The sequence below is a fragment of the Lonchura striata genome, chromosome 2, assembly GCF_046129695.1.
Source record: "Lonchura striata isolate bLonStr1 chromosome 2, bLonStr1.mat, whole genome shotgun sequence".
Classification (NCBI taxonomy): Eukaryota; Metazoa; Chordata; class Aves; order Passeriformes; family Estrildidae; genus Lonchura; species Lonchura striata.
This window is the reverse complement of record NC_134604.1, coordinates 77,637,167-77,661,540: the sequence shown is the minus strand read 5'-3', so window position 1 is coordinate 77,661,540 and position 24,374 is coordinate 77,637,167. Positions and strand designations below refer to the sequence as shown.

Genomic DNA, 24,374 nt, shown 5'->3' with positions numbered 1-24,374 from the left:
TTTCTGGAAAATCAAGAGAAGTCTGTACTGAGGCAACTTATGTCAACTTTCAAAGTACTGATGGAATGGTACCAGAGAGGAAACAGTGATTGTGGTACCAAGGGCAAGTCTGAACTGAACAGTTCTGGCTGACTCTTCAGGGCAGCTGTGAGCAAACCCTGGAAGGTGTGCAAGCAGCAAAGCTGCACACAGCAGCTCACAGGTAGAATAAAAGGTTCACGCCAATAAGGACCTGAAGACCTCACTATATTAAAATAGACACTAAATACAAACCAGACTGTTTTCTAGCCTTGCAATAATTTTGATAAGCTCTACTTGCTGCTAAGAGATTACAGAACTTAGAACTCCTTCTGCTCAATAACTGTACAACAGTACTGAAAAACTACCAACACACTTCATTTTTGCAGTAAGGGATTATGGATATAGGCAAGAAGTCAAAATGTAAAGAAAAATGCCACATGAACACTATGTGCTGGTGTCTCACAAGTCCTAATTCTCCCCTTCTCACAGAAAGTTTTCCTTGGATCACCTCTGGCCTGCTTAGGAAAACCACTCTAGTCTCAGCATATGGAATGCAGCAAGGCCAGCAAGAGCATCCCATGGACAGCAGATAAACTGCTCCTGTCCTTCAGTAATCAACTGTGTTCGAGGCCAAACCCTGCAGTTTCATCACCCACATAATCTCCTGGGCTTGCTCTGATGGATCCTGGGTTTCATCCCCATTTACCAAGTTTTTCCTGTTTCACTGCCTCACAAAGTTCAGCCTCTACATGAATTACACTTCTTTGTTCACCAAGTCAATTTTCAACAAAACTTCCAGAAAAGCACTAATGCTGCTTCTAAACAAAGCAGACACACAGTCATGAACTTGACATTTTCATCCTTCTGACAATGAAGTGTGAGTCTTGAAATTGCTAGGACCAGCTAGCAGTCAGTTAGGGAATACTATGTGTACAATTTAGGAGGCTTATGGCTGTGTTCTCACCTCTCTGAAGTGCATAAGATGAAAAAAATGGATAAAAACCAGCTACCTATGAAGCCACCAGGTCCTCTAAGTTAAGGAAAAAAAAAAGATTTTTTTTAATTGAAGAAAATGTAATGGAAAAAAAAGTATGCATATGAGTATTCAATTATTTTAAAGTCTTATCTCCCCAAATTAGTAAATTCTGAGCATGCAGAACCAGCAAAGCAGCAAAATGCAATATTGCTTTAAGGGAAATAAATAGTATGCTACCACAGCCCTCAGCTTGCAAAATGACTCTGACTTTTTGCATGTTCTGCAAAAATAAGATACTCTTTAGGCAGCTCTCTTAATGGATTCATTCAGTAAGGAGCCTTCAACGTTGCATTTATCTAATGAAAAAAAAATTAGTGGTTGTCTCAGTAACTCAGTACTGCCAGGAAGCAGAGAACCTCTGTTAATGTATATAAGGCACAGTGATACCTTACTGAATTCCTGTAGTAATGTCAGGCTTGCTTCAAGGGTTTTAAAATGATCTGAAGTACATAAATTAACTCCTTACTAAAGACAGTTTCTAAAAACAAGGGTGACCCTTTAAAGCTTTCATGGTCTCATAGGCCTCTAACATCTTACAGAACAGAATACAGGCTCCACTTACATTTCTGGTATTTTACTCCCCTATTTTGTCTCTAGCATACCCAAGAAATTCCAATATATGCTTCTGCTATCATCCTGCAGCTCAAAAGCCAGACATACTAACCAAAATAGGTCATCATGCCTTAGTAACACAGATAAAATGACTAAGCATATGGTCACAAAAGGGAACCTTGAGGTCATTAATCACAAACTGCTTCAACTCGGCATAAAAATAATGAGTAATTACACTTCAAGAGAGCAAATGTATTTAATATTTCCTGTATCATGGAAAACAGCAGTGAGATAAAAAATATTAAAATTCAGTAGAGAGACTGACAGATCCAATGCCAGTGGTCCAGTAAGTAGGTTATTCATGATCTTTCTGGAAAGCCAGCTGCCAGGAAGAAAACCCCTTCACTGTGAGTCCTCCTGAAGTGCTCTGTCCCAAAGGTAACAATTCCCTGCTCTAGAAATGGACAATCCAGGGCAGAGAAAAACCTTCCCAGGGAACAGAGGAGACTGACAGAGAGCAAACTATCTGCAGAATAATGAAGTGTGGGAGCATGTAAGGGATGTGGTCTGCAAGTTGAGTGGGAAGATTAAAGATTTAGGTAGAAACTAGAGCAGTTTGCAACAGACCAGTTTACCAGCAGGAAAGATTCCCAACAGTAAGAGCACAAACTATGAAGTAGACTTTTCTTTTCCTTTTAATGGAAGTAATGGTATTTCAGACATCTGAAAGATGCCTGAACAAAAACTTGAGTCCTTATAGGGAGCACCCTTGAACTAGACTACGGATACAGAAAAGCCCATTGCCAAGATCCTTACTGACTCCAGCCAGTAGTTACCTAAAACTTGTCCTTTAGTCAATCACTGGAAGTACAGCTCTGCAGGCAATGGAATCAGCACAAAGCTCGTCCTACAAATCACTGAAAAAAGATTAAGCAGGCAATATCAAGGGTAATTACCATTCAGAATGCACAGCACTGGCCATTACAGAGTAAAAGGTAACTGTTTACTGATCAAAGTGCCTCATGTTAAACGACAGAAAAAGATACTGAGTTGTAAATCCATGCTGGGGGGTGGGGTGGGTGGAGGTGGAAATTATTTCTCTTTGTGGAAAAAACTACTGGATAAAATAAATATCTAAATAAATCTGATCATTAATAGTTGTATTCTTTTAATAGTTGGTAACTGTCTCAAAATCAGTGCATTTTTGTCATACTTACAGAACAAAGTGTATGTAGAACTTACACAAAAAAGAACAGAATTTTAAAAAACCATTAAATTTTAATATTGTGATGATCACAAAGAACATTTTTAACTGACTGTATTCAGCCATAGAGGAGCAAAAAGAGCCTTTAAAACATCCATTAAGGTAACTGTCTAAATCCGGGCTTTCCATTTGCAGTCTAAATCATACCAATCACATACAAGATCTGTTACACTTAAAGGCTTCATGCCAAAAATACTGAAGTTTTATTGGGCCATCAAAATGCCAGATGAGCCTCCAAGGATGTGCATTCCTTCCTTACTATTAAGAAAGCTGTAGCACTAATGGAAAAAGAGTATTACTCAAAACTTACACACTTACACTTTTGTTGAAAATATAAACAAACTGCTTACAAGTTCCAGGACTCTATGTCAGAAGAAGGTGTGGCTACAAGCTTACTGAAACTTAAAAAACATACACAGTGTGTCCTTCCACTAAACTTACCTTATCAATGGAAACTATGAATACTACAGATATTAAGGATAAATATGATGGAATGCTGTCACAGATAGTAACTGCATTAAAAAAGGAGTTAAGAAATAAAAACATGAATAGAATTCAAGCAGGAAAACAAGTTAATACTGAACAAATAATAAATATAGGCAGGTTTGGAGATAACCAAATAATCCTTAACACCTGAAAAAAGCAGCATCAGTAACATCCAACCTTCATTAATGGAATTATTCCAATGGCAAACTCTTCTCCCTCTATTTATAGTAGGAAATTCATAGATTCATAAATTTCTAGTGATCAGACACATTTCCCTAAACAGCCTTACAATGGCAACAGTACAGTTTGTTTTGATTGTTTTTTTTTAATAAAATGTTACTAAAACTAACACAGGAGGAATTGTTCTTCCCAGGTATGCCAACAGCAGCACACATGACATACAGAAATAGAATCCCAGAACCTCAGTTTTCATCAGGTTTTTCTTTTACCCTGAAAGAAATTCAGCCTTATTAATGAAAAAATCCCACAGATCCTGCTAAAACACTAAGAAGCTATGCATATGGGAATTTCATGAAGAGGGAAGAAGGGGAACTAAAGGGTGGACAAAAGAAACTGGCACAAAGAAATGGGTTACTGTTTTTCCATCTAACACGAACTAATTGCATACCGGGTAAGGATAATCCCCCATGACATTCCATGCGTTCAAAGGTCAAGACTTTTGCTTTTCAACTGTCCCTATCACATGCTATCCCCTGAAGAAAACAGTCTGAAGCTGTCCCATAGCACAGACACTCTCAAACGTGAGGGTTAAGGATTCTTGCCCTGCACAGTGAAATATTGCACCAGGCACACCACAGCCCGCAAGGAGGGCAGATGAGCACACAGCACAATTAAACAAGAAGTGCAAACATTAAACACAGAACCAAGAGCTTCTAGAGGCTGTTCCAAAGTCTATTCCAAAATAGCAGAGACATGCTACTAATGCAGTCTTATTCACATATTTAAAGTACTCTTTACACCTACATTGTTGTGTGACTTTAAAATAAAAGCAGAGCTCCTCTCTCTTGGTGTTGGAAGAGCATCTATGGAATACAAGACTGGCACCACTGGGAAAGCACACAGCCAAGTGGGACCCCTGTGTCTCCATGATCAGCTACAGAGGAAACACCCCAGCCACTGCTACCAGATATTAAAAATTTTTGTTTCTCAAACACAAACATATATAGGTGTGTATACATATATATATATATAAATATATAAAAGGTACAGCCCTGGAAACAAGCACCTGGGCCGTTGCTATTGCTCCCTGTAGTCCTCTAGAGCACGAGCAATTTGATTAAACTTCCTCAACAGGAGAGCACTAAATAAACACTGTAAATTAAACAAAACTATGCTGATGATCTAGTTGCAATTACTTCCAATTGATTTGAGTCTTTATTGTTCCCTCAAGCTTTAAACTTTGTAGATAAAAAGAGGATCGGGCCTTACTGGAGGAATACCAAAGAAGGAGTTATGAAACTTTCTTTAAACACATTCAAAAGCAACCAGACTAACTTGTCCTTCTGACAAAACTGAAATTAAACCTAATCTGGAAGTTTAGTGCAAAAAAAACCAGGCTATTCCAGGGTTTTCTATAAACAAGCAAGTTAATGCTCACAGTAAACTCACTCACTGGTTAACATACATACATACATAGAAACTGCTGCAGTATATTTTATTTCACAAAAGTTACACACTGCCAAAAGACTTTAGAAAACTTCTACCCAGCTGGTTCAATACAATCCAGCTCTCAGGAAGTTCAGACTCTTCTGAATTGAACCAAACTGTCACCTGATTGCAAAAGAACACATTTGCACATTACTGCAGTGGGTTTGCTTACTGTGATACAAATATTCCATGAGAAACCAAAAACATATATTCTTACTCCACTCCTGGAAACTCCTCTGCAGCACAATCCTGGAGAAACCTGCTGATTTTAAAATATACACTTAAGTCCTGAGATATATACATACATACATATATATGTATGCATATATATATATACATATATATATATAAGTTGGTTTCATAATTAATTTTCAGATATTAATTTAATTAATATATTCATTCTCCTTGTAAGAGCTAGAGCTATTATTCTGGTTAATTTTCTCTTCCATGTCTCCAAATCACAATTTCCTTGCCAAGCTGGAACTGTTCTCAGACCACCTTTTTTCTGAAATTCTTTCTTCTCTGAGGTTAGCCCAAAAGCTGCCATAGATACAAGGCTTTAAAACTTCTAGACACATTTTACATTTTTCTGCAGACATTTTTTAGATGTATAGCTACCATTTTCCCTTCATGGCATAGATCCAAGCATCAGTTCCAATCCTGGTGTGCTTTTAAATGGAAAGAACTTTGTTCACGTTAGAGGATGCATTTTGTTTTGACAAAAGCAGGCAGAAAAGTACAATACAGACACTTCCTCAGATTTTTTTCTATTGAATTACATTTACACCAGAATTAAAATTTTTTGAGCTTTCTTGATGGACAGACATTATCTCACCCCACAGCTATAAATAGCCTCATATCACACTGATCATGCAGAAAATTCAAATACAAAGATGAAGAGGCATATCTGGCTCTCTGTTTTTTTTCTTAACATGACACAGGAAGAGAAAAAATGTAGCTCTGTTATATCCATCTATTGTGGTACATGCTCAAACAGCTCACCATCTCTACAGCTAGCTACTCCAGCTTTTAATAGGTTACTATTTCTCTGCAATAGCTGTTCTTGTTATATCATCTATTTTCTGTTTTAAATATTTCAAATAATAACATAATGCATATAAGTTCAAACATTATTCTCACTTTTGAGGAAAAGAACTTTGAAAGAAAATTTAATAGTTTTATGTACTGCCTGAAAAAAATCCACTAACAGATTTAAGGGATTCAAAGCAACCCTAGCAAATACCCAATTAAGAACCATATTGTCTTCAGTTTTAATGCTTTCAGATATATGTCTGAAACGTCTTGAATATATAGACTGTTTGGTAGGATTTTTTTAAAGAAGAGAAAATAAAAAGATTACATATCCTGCTTCCAGAAAATGAGAATTCTTCTGAGCTCCCTCTTCTCATCAGATGTAGAAAAATATACACACACCCTACTCCATCACAACGATGATCTAATTTTTCAGTCATACACTTGCAGCATGCTGCTATTAGTCCCTAGCTCGCCTCCATCCTGTACATTCTCCTCTTGCCTGTGTTGGGTTTTCTCAAGAAGAGAGCTACCATCAAGTGTTTTTTGCTTGTCCATTGCTTCAAATGATCCTTGAAGCATTATTACAGCTTAAAACTGCTCCAGTGATTCCTCTGGTGCCTCAGTGTACACACACTGCACACAAAATTAAGGGACAAATGCTTGAGTCCAGGGCATTGCCCAGTGAATAATTTTTTGGTTCAGAATATGAAATAGTCCTTGATTTGCATTTAAAACGCTGGATAGCTGGAGTTAAAAATCATGCAGATATCCAGATCCTGCATCATCACTTTGGTACTTCATTAGATAAAGTCACACTACTTCACAGCTCCAGGAAGCATTCCCAGATAACTGTGGGAAACTGTGCTTGGTGTCAATATGGGCAAGGTTTTTGATGAAGATTTCACTTTCTGAACAGGCTTGATTAGTGCCACATTAATTTCCTGCCCCTGAGAGCCGCCGTGTGAAAGTGCTCACGCGTGGTGACCGACAGAGCGAATGGTTTCCACACAAGCCATGGATGCTCTTCCTCAGCCTCCGAGGGGTGCGAAGCCAGCGTGGCTGGCTCCATCACACACTCCGTCCTGCCAGATCCCTCTCCTGATGCTGTCCTATTCAATAATTTGCTAATTAGATGGCAGGAGGCTGCATTGGCTCTGGGCAGCTCCTGTGTGGTCACCCAGGCACAGGCGTGCCCAGGGACAGCTGAGAGGCAGCGCAGGTCACCTCCAGCAGCAGCTGCGGTGATCTGAGCCTCTCCTCTACCCACCTCTCACTTGTTAATTCAGCCTCACTCTTTGCCTGCCACGGCTGAAGCTGCCTACCAGTTTATTGAGGTACAGAGAACACCCATAAACAAAGGTGCAGCACTACCATTCAAGCCTTAATTGTAAACAATATGAAAAGAAATACTGAGACGAAAAAGCCTGCCCCATAAAGTTACCTCCAAAAGCTTCTCCTCTCTCACAGGTCTGTTTAGAAATGCTTCTCTTAGAGGTTCACATGTTTTAGGCAAATGGATCCTATACCCTTGGAATTGTGCCATTTGTGACCTATCTCACAGTATTCAAATATTACTATAAAAAGCAGAGCTCTGAGCAGCACTTAGAATGCCTTTTAAAACATTTTTTACATTCAAGTGGTAGAGCCACTTGCCCTTCTCTCCACTGCAATACTATCACACCATCTTCTTTGTCTTTCTTTTATTTATTTGCTATTAAGACATTTTAAGGGTATTTTCCGCTAACTTCAAGTTTAATATTCACTGACCACACATTGTAGATACACTTTCCTTTTTGCTCATTTTATGGGTTTTTTTATGGTTTCTAGTATTTTCTCTTTCCTCGTACTGAAAATTTTGATCCACATTTCAAAGGACACAGGTAAAATGACACTCTACACCAAAACATAAAACAATGTTATTTTCCACATTACACCAATAAATTCAGCCAAAATGAATAATGAATAACACAGGCTGTAATGGCATAGCCATACAGTTGATCTTCCCACATGCACCAACTGATGCCTCTGTTTAAAAAGCAATATTGAATGTTAAATGTGTTAAAGGAAATCACAATGGCTTTAGGTCTTACAAACACAGTGTAAAACAGATTTTCAGGAGGAATTCCCACCATGATAAGATAGGACCTGAGGTCTTCAAATTGAAAAAGAATGAATATTAGCCAGGGAGGCTAATCTCAAAAGACACGGGGACTATTTCTTTCGTAAAATTATATATACTCTTCATTTTCTAAAAGGTACAGCAACTGAATACCCCTTTCCATTTCTCCCTCTAATAAATTCTGTATTTTTAAGAGCCTGAACACTAACCATTTCCTGGAAAATAGGAAACTCCCGAGGGAAAAAAAAAGACAACATAATTTCTGTGGATTCTTACTTTTACAAGAGCTTTACCTTCCTTTTTAGCCTGAATGTTTGAGAAAATAACCTCAGGCAGGACAAACTAAACAAATCCTACTTTTCCTTAATCTGAAAAAGACACTGCTATTATACAGAGCAATAGCTGGCCAGAGACTTCTCAGTTGTAATCACTGTTACTGCAATCCTAAGACTGTAGAGAATTAACAAAATAAAACCAAACCAAATTAAGTTCACTTTGATGGTAAGCCACAAGCAACAGCAAACTACAGAATAATTGGAAATAAGAGAGAGATGGACAGAAAAAAATACTTAATCCCCAAACAACATCCCATCCTCTCCACAATCATAGGAAGACTAGGGTGGCCAGGGAAATGCTCCAAGTCTGTCTGATACCTGCTGTGATCCCAGAGCCTCTGAATTATGTGAAGCTGTCTTCCAACTGAACACTGAAATCATCACATCCTCTTTTCCTCTTAGAAATTTAAGATTTATGTTCATTGATTTACTAATGGAAGGGGCAACACCCCCTTTTTAAGTAGCATTAAAGTCTGCTTGGGATTTCTGCCTCTCTTTGTGCAATATGTTTTAAATCCAACTTGTAATGAAAAAAAGGCAACTATGGAAGACATTCTTGCTATTTTATATAATTTAATGGTATCCTTCCCCTCCCCTGAACTTTCAGGCCAAAATCAATGCCACACAAACCTGCTGAACAAGAAGCCTAATTATTCTAACGTGTGCAACCAAAGTGATAGGGAGTTTCTCAGTGAAACTGATAAGGAGAGACAGAAAAGACTAATGAGCAGCCTGCCAGTGCTCCATTGCTAGGCCAGCAAAGGTCTCCGTGGAACACCTTTAGTATTGTTCAGTGGAGAGACAGAGGCTGGGACACAGCCAAAAATAACACTCAGGGATTGAAAGAGTGAACACATAACATCTGCAGCTCTCAGGTTCTTAATCCAGGCACAGAAATAACTTATTTGAAAGAGTGTTACCATCAGAAAAATGCCCAGTGTGGTGCAGAAAGAGCCAATTAAATGCTGAACATTACTGAGCAGATAGACCCTTTGTGCTGTCAGAATACACTGACAAATGCCTTCTTGACCCATGTCTGTGGTGCAGGTGACTGAAAATAAAGGCCCTTGATTAAGGAGTCACCAGTATTATTAGTGACCAGCGATCAAACTACTGGGCCTGCAATAATCCGGCGTGAAAGATGCAGAAAGGCCAGTGGTGGCCAGCAGAAGCAGCAGCCTCAGATCAGAAAAGGAAGCATCCAACAATATCCAACTCCCTCCTGTTACTCCTAGGGTTTCCAGTTTACCAGTGAGTCATCTTTTGACCGACAAAAATGTGCCTTCTTCCCCATCAATATTTTGTGCAAGACAACCCAGGTGCTTGAGTAGCTTGTCTTTGAGGCAGCAAAGCCATATTCCCCTCTGTACACAGAGCACACTGGCATCTCTGCTCAGAAAGTCACAGCTTTTCCTTAGATAAAACTGGCCATGTCACACATCTCCTGCTGCTGAATTTCTGTAATATTTTGTGTATGATATACCTCAATACCTGGTGTTATAGAAATAGATGCTATGGGGAGACCTATATCTAGGGGAGGAGGGGAACATCCCCTTTGGTTGCACAACTTTTCACTTCTGTTACCCCTAATGAGGGAGAGAACTTGAAACAGCAATTTAGAGAGCCTTGCAAGACAGCAGGAATACATGTCAAATGGGAGTGTAACAGCTTCTTAACATACTTCCATTATGGCAAACTCAGTCACCCTGCGAGGTCCAAACCATTAATTTCTCCCCACCCCAGGATAGCATATTTGGAAGGAAATGGGGATTGAAGTCATTGTTAACATTGCTGCTCATTTGATAAATCTTGTGCCATGGGTCAGCAACCTCCAGTGCTGATGCCAAAAACCTGATTTTAATGGTAAGCACCAGAGCAGAGCATAGGCAAGGCATCACCAGTAAGGGAAGCAGCATCTCAGAGACACAGCCTCCCACTTTCCAGGGGGCTTTTACCACTACACCAAATTTACAATCTGGGAAAGAAAATGTTGTCTGCAAACACCAACCCTGCCTTACACCAAAATATCACCCAACCCCCCTGTTTTCCTCATGTCTAGTATTGTACAAAAATCTTCTCCTGAAAGCCTCAGTACCTAGATTTCATGGGTTGGAAAGTTTTTTCTCTATATTCTACAGTGACACAAAACCAGATTTTGCTGTACAGACTTCACTGTGTAACACTGAAGGGCACACTACAAAAATCAGTTCCCACATGAGATCAACAGAAAACAGAACTTTGACACCTTCCTGAACTTCACCAACAAAGCTTCATTTTATCTGAGTACCAGCTAACAGAGATGCCATTCTTTTTTTTTTTTTTTCTTTAAGTCCTTTTTGACAACCAAGCATGAGGAACAATCTCCTCAATTTATATTTCCAGAATAAAGGAAAAAGAAATGTAGTTGCAAAGGATCATCCCTTGCTTCTAAAATCCCCCAAAAGGCATATTGCATTTTCCTTTCTCATAATATTTAATCAAGTCTACTTCATTACAGATAAGGTCAGAAAGCTCATCATGCTGCAATTGATGACAAACAAGATGGTGCCCACAACCCACAAAGACTGACCTGTCTAATTTGCCTACATTTCTGCAGGCCAAATTTACTGACATTTTGCACAAATTCAAAGCTGACTTGAGCCTGATGACCTTTTATACCTCTGTAATTAGTCTTCTGTGCCTTTTCAACTAAAAAAACAAGCCATTCTTTACTCACCTGAGTTCAGTGGTCCATCTGTAAATTAGAAACTTCAGCATCTACTCAGCCAGTCAAAAAAGTACACAAAAAAGGGAAAAATATTAAGAAAGAAAATACACAAACTGTAACCTTTCAAAGTCAAGAAACTGAGTCTGGAAAGGGCCTTTTAAGATAAACATGCCAATTTCTAAAAGAAGAAACAGAAAAAGCAGAACTAGTTGGTGGACCCAAATTCAATAAACAGCATTTTAATCATGCTTTTCTAAAAAAGCCAATATAAAATAAGGGCACTGGCACAGACAAGAACCACGACAAAACAGTTGGGGCAATAAAATCAAACCAGAAACCAAACCCAGTAAATTTAGTCCCTAATGCTAACAGTGCAGCACAAAAAGTGCAAGGCTAATACATTGATTCAGCACTAGAATTTAACCAAGATTAAAAACACAGAAGTTTAACTGCTGAAAACATCCACTGAGAGCTTAGTTTATGTATATAATCAGGGCTTGTAACCCAATCCTACAGTTACAAAAAATACTTCCTAAATATAAACGTAAGCCTAAAAAGACGAGTTGAGTCAAACCTCTGGAAGTTCTGGATGCAGATCCCTGCTGCAGTCAGCAAGATGCAAGATCTGCTTTTCCCCAGATGGAGCAGAGGGGAGGCCAAGGTCAGAGCACTGCCCTGCACTTCGAATTCCAGTCTCGAGGAAAGAAGGAAGGACAACCACTAACAAGCAAGGAACAGCCAACATTGTTCTCTTCTGCCTTGTAAAACCTGAGGGGATGTGCTCAGCTGGCCATAAGCACTTGATTCTTTAGCCCTGGGATTTCTCTGCCCAACAACCAACATGTCCCTGCAAACACTATGAAAATTATACCCTCCTGTGGACCACCTTCCCTGAGTTCATGCCCTAACACATCACAGTTTGGGAGTCTCCACAGCAGTCAGTCTCTTTAAGAAAAGCATGCCCAAAAGCAAGTAAAGACTTAATGTAAGGATATTTCAAACCAGAGAAGCATTTCTTTTGCATAGCTCCATCATGAAGCATACACTATCTAAAAAGCTGCCAGAACTGGCAGCCTTGTATTCATCAATGTCAATTTTTTTTATATATATTTTCTTTTTAGAAGAGCTGCTAATTAGCATCATACATGAATTTTTTAAGTGGAAGTTTGGATTTTTTGCTAAGTTTAATTAACCGAAAAATCAGCAGGGAAAATTTACTGAGCAATTCTATAAATTCAGAATTCTCTATCTGAATTTTAATGCAGAAATACATCTCATAGGGCAAGTCTTTATTTTTCCTGCTTCAAATAATCACATTTAAGCGGTGTTTCCCCCTAGGTCATTTATCTTCTACAGTTTCATTTCAAAAGGTTTGGTTACAAACTTTTTGGTTACTTTACAAAGTAGCATGTTAAAATATATTGATTAAAAAATGACTAATGAACCCTGTCAACCTGGAGGAAAAAAAAATAAAAGGAAAAAATCCAATTTGAAGTCCAGCCATTAAGTAAAAGTCAAGCTCGGATATTACATATTCAATCTCATACCAACTTCTGACTTTTTGAAGTTCTACATCACTGTTTGTTGAGTATTTTGCCCACTTTCCTAGTGTGTTTGTTTTTTTCAAAAAACAGAGTGCAGAAAAACAGCAATCTGACTGCACAAGATAGTGCAAAAAAACAAAAAACAAGCTGAAAAATACAGCTTTCTACCCCTTCCCATGATGACAAACTGGCCCTACTGCCAACTACCCCTTCCACAGGGATCTGCAGTTCTACATTTGAAATTAATTCCATGGGGATAAAAGAATTTGCGCCATGTTTGGACCCATACAGCCACGTCTAAGCTTTCAAAAATAGCCATCGTAATTCAATATATTACATATAACCCTCATCTTTGTTATTTGCAAAGGAAAGGAGAATCTGCCAAATCCTGGAGCAAAACCGTATCTAAGAGAATGAAGCTCTGAATTGGAAAGCACAAACATTTTGTGGGACTCCTGAGCCACAAGAGTTGATACCCTTTACTGAGCACCGATACTTCTGACACTGGAAAAGGCCAGGGCAAAAGGGGGAAAATGAGCAGCTCTCCTTTGGCATCACCAGGAGCCCAGTCCTTCATGTGCACGGCAGGGTGAGCACGGGCAGCGCAAAGCTCCCGTCCTGTCCTGTCCCGTCCTGTCCGCCAGCCCCGAGAGCAGAGGAAAGAGATAATCTTAATTCAAAGAGAACTTTTGGGGCTTTTCTTAACTGACCTTGTCCAGCATTTTATTTTTCTTGGCTTGATTCCAATATCAGCTGCTTGCTGTGAATTGGAAGCAATGTGGAGCAGGAGTCAAGGTATCTGAGAGATATGAATAACAGAACAGCTAATCGATGCTGTTCTTTTACAGCAATCACCTTTCCACTCTCGAAGGACAGATCACTTTGAAGGTAACCCAGGTAAGAAGGCTGTGACCTAAAAAGATATGCTACACAGTAATTTTATGCCGGCAATCAAGCAAATCCTCTAACTTTAAATGAACTCCACGGAGTTTACGCGTGCTTTAAAAAGAGAGAAAGCAGCCGTATCACAAAAGCTCAGTAGGCCTACCGCACATGAGCTCCCGCTCTGGAAATCAACTGCAGTTTACGCTAAACTTTGCCCAGCGGTTCCCGGCTGAGGCTGATCATAACGAAAAGAAGGCAACGTTCGGTTTGAAACCGGCGACCTCGCCAGCTTGGACACGGGCAAGGTGATGGCAGAGGCGCCGAGAGCAGCAGGCTAGAGGCATCTCTACGCACCCCTGCATGGGAGGGAGGGAGGGAGGGAGGGAGAACCGGGCGGCTGCAGCCACTCGGGAAACCCGAGGTGGTGGCCCTGGCCAGGAGAGAGCGGGAGCCCGTCCCGTCCCGAACCGAGGCGGGAGGGAGGCGCTGCCCTCGCACGCCCCCCGGAGCGGCACCTCCCCGCCGGCTGCCGGCTGGGCTAAACCTTCCCCGGGCCGCCCCTACAACTCCGCCCGGCACCGCGCGTCCCTCCAGGGCTCCCGCCCCGCCGCCGGGACCGGGGGCCGGGTCCCAGCCCGGAGCGAAACAAAAGGCACGGAGCTGCGCTGCCGCCCTCGCCGCCGCCCGGACTGCGCCCGGCCGCGGCAGCCCGGGGAGGCGGGGAAGGGCGAGCGGTCCGGGCGCCGCTCTGTGCGGAGCCTGCCCGCGGATTACCCGCGGTAATGGGATTACGCGGGGCCGAGCGGGGTGTCCGCCGGGCTGTCACCGCCCGAGGAGGGGGCGGCGGTGCCGGGGCGGCGCTCGGGGCCGCCGCTGCCGGCCGCCCCGCGGGCGGGTCCCGCCGCTCGCCCCGCAGCCCGGCCGCGGTGCCCGGGGGGCGGGCGCCACCCGCCGCCGCTCCCGCCCGGCCCCATTGTTTGCCGTGCCGCCCTTACCGTGCGCGGGGCTGGGGCGGCGTGGGCTCCCGCCGGCTCTCCTCGCTGCGGCTGGTGCAGGGGCAGTCGCGCTTGGCCGCCGGAGGTCCGAGCCATTAAAAGCTCCGCGGGGAGGAGGAGAAGGCGGAGGCAGGAGCGGCGGCGGCACGGAGAGGAGGACAGCGAGGGGCTCGCAGGAGCAGGGTCGCCATGTCCGGCTTGGCAGCGGGGGGAGCCCAGCGGGCCGGCGCGGAGGAGAAGGAGGCAGGCGGCGGCGGAGGGGCCGGTCTCGCTGCCGCCCGCGGACCGGGGGAGCGGGAACTGGACGCCGCTCGCCGCCGCTCTGCCGCGGCTGCACCTCCCTCCCCTAACCCTGCCCCCTCCCGGAGGGGGAGCCGCCGGCGGGAGCAGGCGGCCGAGAGCCCCCTCCAGCGTTCGCGGGCGGCGGCGGCCGCTCGGATCGGCGCGGCCAGCGGCCCGCCCGGCCCCGCCGCGCTGCCCGGGCGGCCCGAGCCGGAGAGGCGGAGGCGCGGCGACCACCGCCCTGCGCCGCTGCGGTGCCGGGGGGGCTCCAGATATCCACATCTCCTCTGCCTCCTCCTCCCGGGCACCAGAAGGGACGAACAGTGCCCAGGTGGCCGCGGTGTAAGGGAAGGGTTAACCCCGGCTGCAGCCCCGGGGCAGTGATGGGGGGGAGGCCCCGAGGGTCCCTGTCCCTTCCTGTGCATTTTGGGGACCATCGGGCGAAGGCGGCCAGCGGGACACCCCGCAGGAGGGCTGCGCCCCGCCGCCCTTCCTCGGAGAGGGAATTGCTCGCCGACGCTCGAGAGGCTGTGGAAGTAGGCGGGTCCTGCAGGAGGAACCAGGACACTGCCTCAGGGGTTGTGCATTAATGGGTACCCCAGCTCTGCTTTAGGAGCCAGGCATCAGGAGAACAGAGCGGTGCTTCATGTGCAGGGAGACGTCTCTCCACACTCATTTTAGTCCCAAGTGCTTGTCTGAGGTGCCGGAGAAACCAAATGACTAGGGGTGTGAACTGTATTCACATTTACGGTTACTAGTTTGCCATAAAGTCTATTTTCGTCTTCGTTAGACAAACACAGATCAGTAAAGATTAACCAGCAGAAGCAATGTGGGCTTCTGTCTCTCACAAGAGTCTTCGGTACATCAGAAGAAAGGAGCCGGGAGCAGGCAAAGGGCAGGGCTGGGTGCGTGCCTCCTCCAGAGGCTGCATTCCCTCACAGAAGATCTGGAGTTTCAGCAAAAAGGCTGTCACACCTAGGGCCAGCCGAGCTGTCTGCATACAGCAGCTCTTAAATCACCCCCTTACATTTGCATGCCTGAAGAGTTACAGCATGTATCTATCTCTTTAAGCCTTCTCCGGTCTTTCATGCGATGTCTTTCCAGGAGGAAGACTGGGAGGTGCGCACGAATGAGTGATGCAGGGAAGACCCTTCAGGACTTTGAAGTTCTCTCAGTGATCCAGGAGTGAGGAGTAAACTAGGTATGTAATTGTAAAGTAACCATTCTGAGCAACTAGCATTTAAAGGCTATTTGAGGAATCATGCTGCTATATCTAGTTTTTAATCACAGGAGGGAAAAAAAAATTATATGCAATCTCTATATTTTTTTGTCCAAGCCTTGGTCTTGCTTAATCTCCAAAAGACAAAATCCTCTTCTGTCAACAGCATTGCCTCTCTATGCACAAACCTCACTACAAATATCTCAGTGCATTTGCCGTCGAACCTCATGAGATCAAGAGATCTTAATTTCTCTAGTCAACCCTGAAACCTTAATTAAAATTGCATTCATTATTGAGTTAACAGCTGGAAAGTGCCTTTACCTCTCAATACCTGAAAAATATATTATTTCCCGCAAAACTTAAAAAAAAAAAAAAAATCCATGCAAAATGTACTGTCTGTAGAAGATCCAGAAGCAAGATATCTCATTCTGACAATGTAGAGTGCAAATGAAATAGAAATAGAGTAAGAGGAGAGAGTATTTTGGTTGGAAGGGACCTATGAGGACCAGCTAGTCCAAGCGCGTGACCATAGGAACTCTAGTTAAAAACACTGACATAATAAAAAGATTGTCTTTTCCCAAGTACTTACTTTGTCAGCAGCTTTAACCCTTGTTCAAGAGTGGCAGCACTTAACATTTAGAATTTCCTGGTGCTTTTTATCTACACTTCCAGATCGCTAATGCCTCATTCACACCTAACAAAAGAGTTGTTGTAATCTAATTCGAATGTATGATGTAATCTTCAATGCCTTCCAAGTTTGAGTGGCATTTCTGGGCACTGAACAAAAGTAACAGGTTGCCTTGCAGCTATTGACCATTTCTTACCAAGCTCCAAAAAGCAACAGGGAAATACTTTCTTGAATGGTGACCTTAAAGTTGGTAAGGTGTTGGGCGTTTCTCTAGGAGCCATGGGCAAGTTTGCATGTGTTTATTTACTCAACCCTTTGATTCTTGGGTCTTCTGAAGGCTGTCAATGACAACTAGGGAGTTACATCTGAGAAGACGGCAATCTTTCTCTCAAACATATTTCTATCTTGTAAATTGCAAGTGGCAGCATCTTGCACTCTTCTGATGTGATAGGTGAGAAAAGCACTCACTGCTGCTGTTAGTTTCCTGTAGCACACTGGGATACATTTCTTCCCTGTTGAATAAGATGTGGAATTTGTTCGTACATCAAACAGGATAATTTGAGAGAAAAGCCTTTTGTTTTTAAAAAGTCACTGAAATTAGAAAAATTGTTCTAATTAGCTCATGTTTCTGAAAGAAAACAGACAAGCTTTGTCTACATCCACTGACAAAGAGAAGAGCTGGAACTGTATTTCAGATTATTAGTTTCTGCTTTACCAGATAAAGGAGAACCCAAGAAAAAGGAAGGGAATGAGAGAAGTATGTTAAAAGGGTTCTGTCATTTTGAGAGACTGCATCTCTGCATCTTCTGCCTTGTCTTGTTAGGAAAGAAATAGCAGTGGCTACAACAGAATACAAATACAGATCTCTGGAAAGCCTTCACTTTTACTCATATCTCTCATATCCTGGCATGATGTTCAGTTATTTTTTCATGGACACTTTCTCCTGTATGTTGTGAGGCTCTAGAAGGTATGCAGGCAGTTAAGGCAGAGTACCTGCAATTTCCGTTTTCTCCTCCCATGTGGGAATTTGTCTGCGCTTTGTCTAACTAAATGACTGGACTCAAACACCAAGTATTTGGATTAAGTTCTTTGGTCTGGTTTACACTAAGGTCATACTGGACTCTTCAGTGGTCCTTCTGGCCTTAAAATCTACGCCTCTTTTGTGAACTGCTTTACAGTATATGTTGAGTTCATGTCTTTCTATGTTTCATTAAGGTGGGAAGCTAAGATGATGCCTAGACTGAAATCCATGTATTTCAGAAGTCTAGTAATTCTTTTTCATAAAACATTCCACAGATGTTTTCCCTGGAGCTTGGAATTTTGTTTCAAAAGACACTTTCAGCAAATACTTCTGTGCTGGATTTATCAGTGTGTTCTTGCATAAATGTGGTTTGGAGCTCATTCTTTCAAACCTATGGCATTTGATTTGTCACTTTTAGGCTCTCTTATGCATTTATGTTAACTCGTGTAACTCATCTTTTTTTTGCTAATTTCAGTGCAAGAACGTAACAGAACTATCCATCTTCCAGCATTATTTTTATTACACATTTTGTAGCATTCAGGATTCCCTCTACATTTCAAAGGCTTTTGTTTGCAATATATTCTTTTCCATGTCTTCTCAAAATATTAAAAATCGTCAGTTGTTAAGATTACCCCTGGCTATTCTGTTAAGATTACTAATGTTGAAGCAATGTGTCTTGTTTCTACATTTCAAGGCAATGTTCAACTTATAGCTAGAGGCAGTGGTCTTTTACAGTTTTCATAATAGTGTATAGTACTAGCAGTAGACCATGTCTTAACTTTTGAGAAAAAACCCAAGTATTTAGCCAGTTGGCAAAGGAGTGAATTTCTAGGCTCAAATTTCAGGATTTCCATGTGAAAGAAATACTCAAACATTGAAAAGAAACCATTCAAACACTTAGAGAGAGCTAATTAACAGATTTTGTTTACTGTCTGCTCAAAAGGTATAGTATAATGAATTAAGAGAGAGCCTTTTAATGGTGTTTGCAAGTTTCCCAAGTCCCTAAGAATTTATATAAAGAGAATTTTGCATGTCAGGTAGCTGTAACAAGCTTCTCTCCCCAGCCTCAGCACACCAGACAACATCACCTCAGTTGCATGTTGCCATATTTACCTTGTGTTATCCAGTTTGCCTGTTTCAGGATAATGAGTGTTACTTTAGCTGTGTATCTGTGCTCAGATCATCAACAGTGCAACCGTTCATAGAGGAATCATCCCTGAAGCTTCAGAGCTAGAATGTTCATTTGAAATTCATTAACAATTTATACTTCTCAAAACTACACAGACTGCATCAGTTTATACTTTTGTGCTGCTTGATTTTTCCCATCTACAAACCCAAGTTAGGAAAAAATGTTTGTTTTTAAATGACACTGACATTTCCAAAGTGTTGATTAATGGACAAAACTGTCAACTACTGCAGTGTAAATTAAAAAAAAAATTAAATAATTATCGATAAAATAATAATTTATAAAAAAACATACTAACATCCAAGAAAAAAATAGCCAAGGAAAAATACAGATGTTTCTTACATTTAAAAAAAAAATCATTTTGCTGTTCATATTCATGCTTCCTCTCCTACAATCCACTTTCACCTTTTCTTCCAAAGAAGGGAAGAACACTGAATATCAGGATAAAATGTATATTCTACACCAGTATTTCCATCAGAAACTCTGTCATGGTGAGGAGAGAGAAGTGATAAGGGGAAGAAAAACTATTAGCAGAGCTCAAAAGATGTCATACAAACTAACCACATTAATCTTTCAATACTGCTTTGGAGAAGAAAATTAAATATGTTGTTTTAAATGGAAATGTGTCTTTAGAATTCAGAACCTAGGGTAGAACTCCCAGCACCATAGTTCATTCTCTTCCATTGTTTTTGTAATTTTGGACAGAGCAAACTGTTTATCTGTTTAAAGAAACAATGAAACAAACAAAAGAGAAACAAAAAATGCTATACTTTTCTAGGAGGAAAGTGCAACTAAATTTATTAAATTATTTTGAAACCAATTAACTGTATGATGAAAAAGAACCTTTTAAGTACCTGGACTGATAAAATTATGGTTTTAAACCAAAAAAAACCACCCCATTTTTGTAGCCTCTTAGAATTTATACCGTGACTAAACACAGCTGAAATGAGTCTCCTTGCAAATATGAAAATGAGAACAATATAGGACATTAAACATGGCTTTTAGCATTATCAGACTTAAAGATTCCCATGAAAACAATAAATCTCTTCTCTCCTCAACACTTCCCGCCAATATTTTTGCTGTGACCCTCTACAAGGGAATACATCTGGAACACATCAGTGTGTTTGAATAGATCCCTCTGGGATAATCCCCACTTCAAAGTAGTGGTGGGGGAGCCTTATCTGGCGCTCTGTTGCATTCAGGATCTCCCATGGGTCCTTTCTGATTTCATGCTGGCTGACAGACGTTTTATTTTTACAACGGGTAGTTACAACAGGTGGCTTAGTTATTGTCTTCTCCATTGTGGCATTCTCGGGTTTTAGTGTTTAGAACATCTGAATCTGGCTGTGGGGAGCAACTGTAAAACCTGTCAAAGCAAACGTCAATGCAGCGTATGATTTTGCTAGTTCAGAAGGCAGCCTCTAAAATCAGCCCATTCCTAAATGTCAGATCAGAAGTCCAGTTTTCTCAGGGTGGTAATTTTTATGTGTCCCACATGAAAAACATAACAGAATTAAGAGAAACAAGATCATAAATTTTCTATCTGTGCTTAACATAATTAGTGAATTCCTTCTTCAAAAGGGATCTGTGAAACTTTCTGTTCTGAAAGTGAAAAGCATTAAATAATTTACAGAAATAACATTTCACTGTAGAAAGCTTAGCAAGATCTGTATAATCCGTGGTTAATAAAATAAAACCATTAGAGACTTGAAAAACATTTTTTTTCTGCTTATTATATTTTTTCCTCAGAAATAAAATTTCAATGAATGCAAACAAAACAACTGCTCTAGGAAGTAGAACTTAGATGAAAAAAATATGAAGCATCATTTCCATTTTACTGATGAGAAAAATCATCTACAATGACACGGTCTATTTTCTACTACAGATTCTTTTCAAAAGGAAGAAGGAATTTTTTCCTAAAAGGTCAGGTATATTGATTGAACATACACTTTTCTGCCCATCATCTCCCATCAAATTGCTGACAAAACTGTCCAGAACTGTTGGTCATGTTCCTCCCAAATCTGGTTTTTCAGTGCCAAAGATGTTTAACCTGTTCTGTGTCTCTGCCTGTAGCTTTTAAGTGTGAGTGATGAGGGCTGTCCTGTTTCCTTGATTCTATGCTGAAGACAGACATAGAAAATTTTTTGTTTACAGCATCTTCATTTTCTGAGATGCAGGTCAGAGGCACATAGGGTATGAGTTTTTCCCATTCCTGTTTTTTTCCACCTAATATAAGCAGTCAAAATTCATTACAACTGTTTCTAATTAGATAAATTTCCCACCCTACTTAAGAGGAAAAAAATTTCTTATGTTCGTTAATACTAGTGTGTTTTTTTTGTTTTCTCAGTTAGTGGTCTGCATGCCATGTATATCTTATTCCCCTCAGCATTTTGGTGTCCCATAGGATTCCAGTTTATTGTGCAGTTTTCCACTCTATAAATATTTTAAACGTGAGATTCATGGTTTACTCTGACAATGAAATACAGAAAGCAATCATTTTTGGTTTATTGGTAATCTCTAGGAAACTATTGTCATTTAAAAATATCTTGGTTATCTCTAGTGACCATTTGGTATTTCCAAATGAACCAAAAGAAAAAACAAATATAATTTTAAGTACTAGATTTCAAAATGGACATGAGCTTAATATAGAATTGGACTGAATTAACTCTGCTGAAATGGGACAAGCTTAACCAGAATAGTTCCCAGGAACTCTATTAAAGTATCAGGAGTAGTAAAAATAGCCCATAGTAAATTTAACTTCTTCTTTATAAAAAAGAAGCTCCCTATTATCTTATGCTTTTAAATTCTGAAATGCAGTCCTGTCTTTGATATTTCCAATTGCTTTAGCCCAGCTCTGTTTAATTTGTTCCTTCCATATTTTCTCTGCAGTTGATAACAACATTGGGTATCACACATCTGTTCTGTGCCACATCTCCCTCTGGCACTGGAGAGGAAATCTTAATCCTTATTTCCTGCTGTCACCTCTCATCCTGAAGAGGCAGATCAGTAACAAAAGAGCTGCAGTTCTCATAAAACCGCCCAAATATTAAAATGGTTTAATCTTCTACTAGGAAAGGCAGAGTCTCACCACATGCCTTACTTTCTACTGTACTTAGATCCTTCTGTAAACTACAAATATTTAGCATTTCAGATCTGCCATATTTGAATACACAAAACCAATCAATTATCTCCTTCAAAACAGTGCAGAGAATAAAGGATAGAGATTTTTATTATGTTTGTACTTAATTATAGATTTCTCTTTTGTCTTTTATTTAGAATTTAGTGTCAAGGTAAAAAACCACTTTTTTTTCCTTCTCAGGACCAGAGCAAGTATCTCCATGAATATTAGCACTGAGAAGTTTTACACAAGGTGATTCCTGCTCTAGTTGATCCTGTATGAGCTGTGTGAACAATTATTTTTATCTCCCAAAGTCCCATGCAAAGATCGTGAGTTTTGATCTGTATAAGCAAATTCAGTGAGAGGAAAGTGAGGAGTGCTGTAGAGAAGGATGTGTACAGAGGGGTGTGTGAAGCCTGGTCAGAGAACTGGGTGTCTGACAGAAGATGGAGTAATGGAGCTTTAGGAAAAGAAAACAACAAATGGAACAAAGGTAGTATAATCCTTTTCCTAGCCTACTCTTCCAGCTGCTGACAGCCAATTATTTATGGACTTCTTGAGCAAGTAGTTTCCTCAGGAGCACCTTGCTTATTAACCATTCACATCCCCTTGAATAATTGGTTTTAATTATCTATTTTTGACTTCCAGACACATCCATTAGAATTTACAGTGTATGAAAAAAACCCTGTTGGTTTTAAACATCCTATATCATACTTTTTTTGGGCAGTCTTGTGTTATGAGAAACAGTGAATTGCTCCTGATTTACCTACTCCCCTGCTGTCTGTCCTGCAACCACTTAAGAGTTCAGTTTGGCATAAGAATGATGAGTAGAGTCTAATTCCAACAGCTTGGAGGTTGAGGTTGTGGAGGCCTTTTCTTTGTTTTTTTGTTTACCCCCAATGATAATAAATAACTATGGCACAGTATTTTAATAGCAACAAGGGCAGATGAAGATCCTCTCTCAAAATTTAATATAACTTCTTTACCAGTTAACCCTTTTTAGCTTTGCACTTGAAATGTGTGTTCTCACCACACTGCCACTTCCAGCTAAGTCTTTAAGTTTTTACTCATTGTAAGGACAGGAATCCACATTTTTTAATGTTAATACAGAGCCTCAGGAGCTCATCTACAGAGCTGCCATTCCTTTAGCTTGCTCCCAGAGACTGACAGGCATCCCAAATGAAACTAAGTTCCTCCTTATCCCGAGGACAAGAAGTGGCAGGTTCCAAATAGAGTTTGGCTTCAAGGCTGCAAGGAGAAAGTTGCTATGGCTGTCTCATTTTACAAGTAGACATTTATCCATGGGCATGTACTTATTCACACTCTTTAATGACAGGAGAAATACGGATAGGGAGAAGACCTGGCTAAACCTGTACTGATTTAACACTTTGCTTTCTCTTTGTTTTCTTTCATCTCCATCTACTGGCCAGAAAGAGCTTTAACTGGAGCACAGAATGGCTGAAACAACCACTGCATCCACACAATTCTTCACACTAACTATTGACAAAAATTGGTAATCTAGGGGGAATTGGTGTCACTTTTGGTTTATTTGTTTTCCAGGGATACCGACTCTCTAAACAGACAAAACTTCACAGTAAAACCTGTCTCTTGGCATTTTATTTGCAAGTGTTTAAAAATGGTGATATTGCATAATTTAATTCAAGTAATATAGGCAAGGTTAGCTTCCCTGATTCAATATCCTGTGTTACATTATTTCTCACTGATCTGAATTCACATTTCCAAGCTTTTTTTTGGTTGAAAGATAAGCATTGGTTTTTAAGATAGTATATGAATTGAATATTAAACCTCTTAATTTATGGCAAATCCTATCACCACAAGACAAATACACAAGGCCTGAGCAGTTATTAAGGAACAGCATTTTGTTAACAGCACATATTACATGAAAAATTGTACTTCAGATATATTTAAAATAAAACTTGTTGCTTCATAGGAAAAAAAGCAGCCACACATTTAGTGCAGAAATAGTAAGTTGAAGAAATATCCCCTTTCTTTTTTACTTCTTACCCACCATCAGAAGACACTGGCCATCTGCAGTAGGTAGCAAGCAGTGGTAATGGTATTGGCTAAATGAGAGACAAGTAACAACCTTCAGAGTAAAACTGACTGAAGTTAAACTTCTAATTCCCATCAGTCACCATTAAATTGGGGATACTTCACTATATACTCCTGGGGTCCTTTGAGGAAGTTCTGCTGACATGTACCCTCCCCATTCCATTCCATTCCAGAGTATGGCTCATCTGGTGCCTCAGGGG

General features: G+C 40.8%; 1 protein-coding gene across 5 annotated transcripts in view; it reads right to left on the bottom strand.

The window, feature by feature from the left end:
* Positions 1 to 14,982, bottom strand: part of FARP1 (FERM, ARH/RhoGEF and pleckstrin domain protein 1) — a 200,378-nt gene extending 185,396 nt beyond the window's left edge. For 4 of the 5 annotated variants that reach the window (XM_021530281.2, XM_021530283.3, XM_021530284.2 and 1 more), the window contains exon 1: positions 14,648 to 14,982. The gene's annotated coding sequence lies outside the window, so the exon portion shown is untranslated. Of the gene's footprint in view, positions 1 to 13,815; positions 14,065 to 14,647 lie in introns of those variants that run through there. The other variant, XM_021530282.3, reaches the window with a different exon arrangement.
* Positions 14,983 to 24,374: the final 9,392 nt, after the last annotated feature.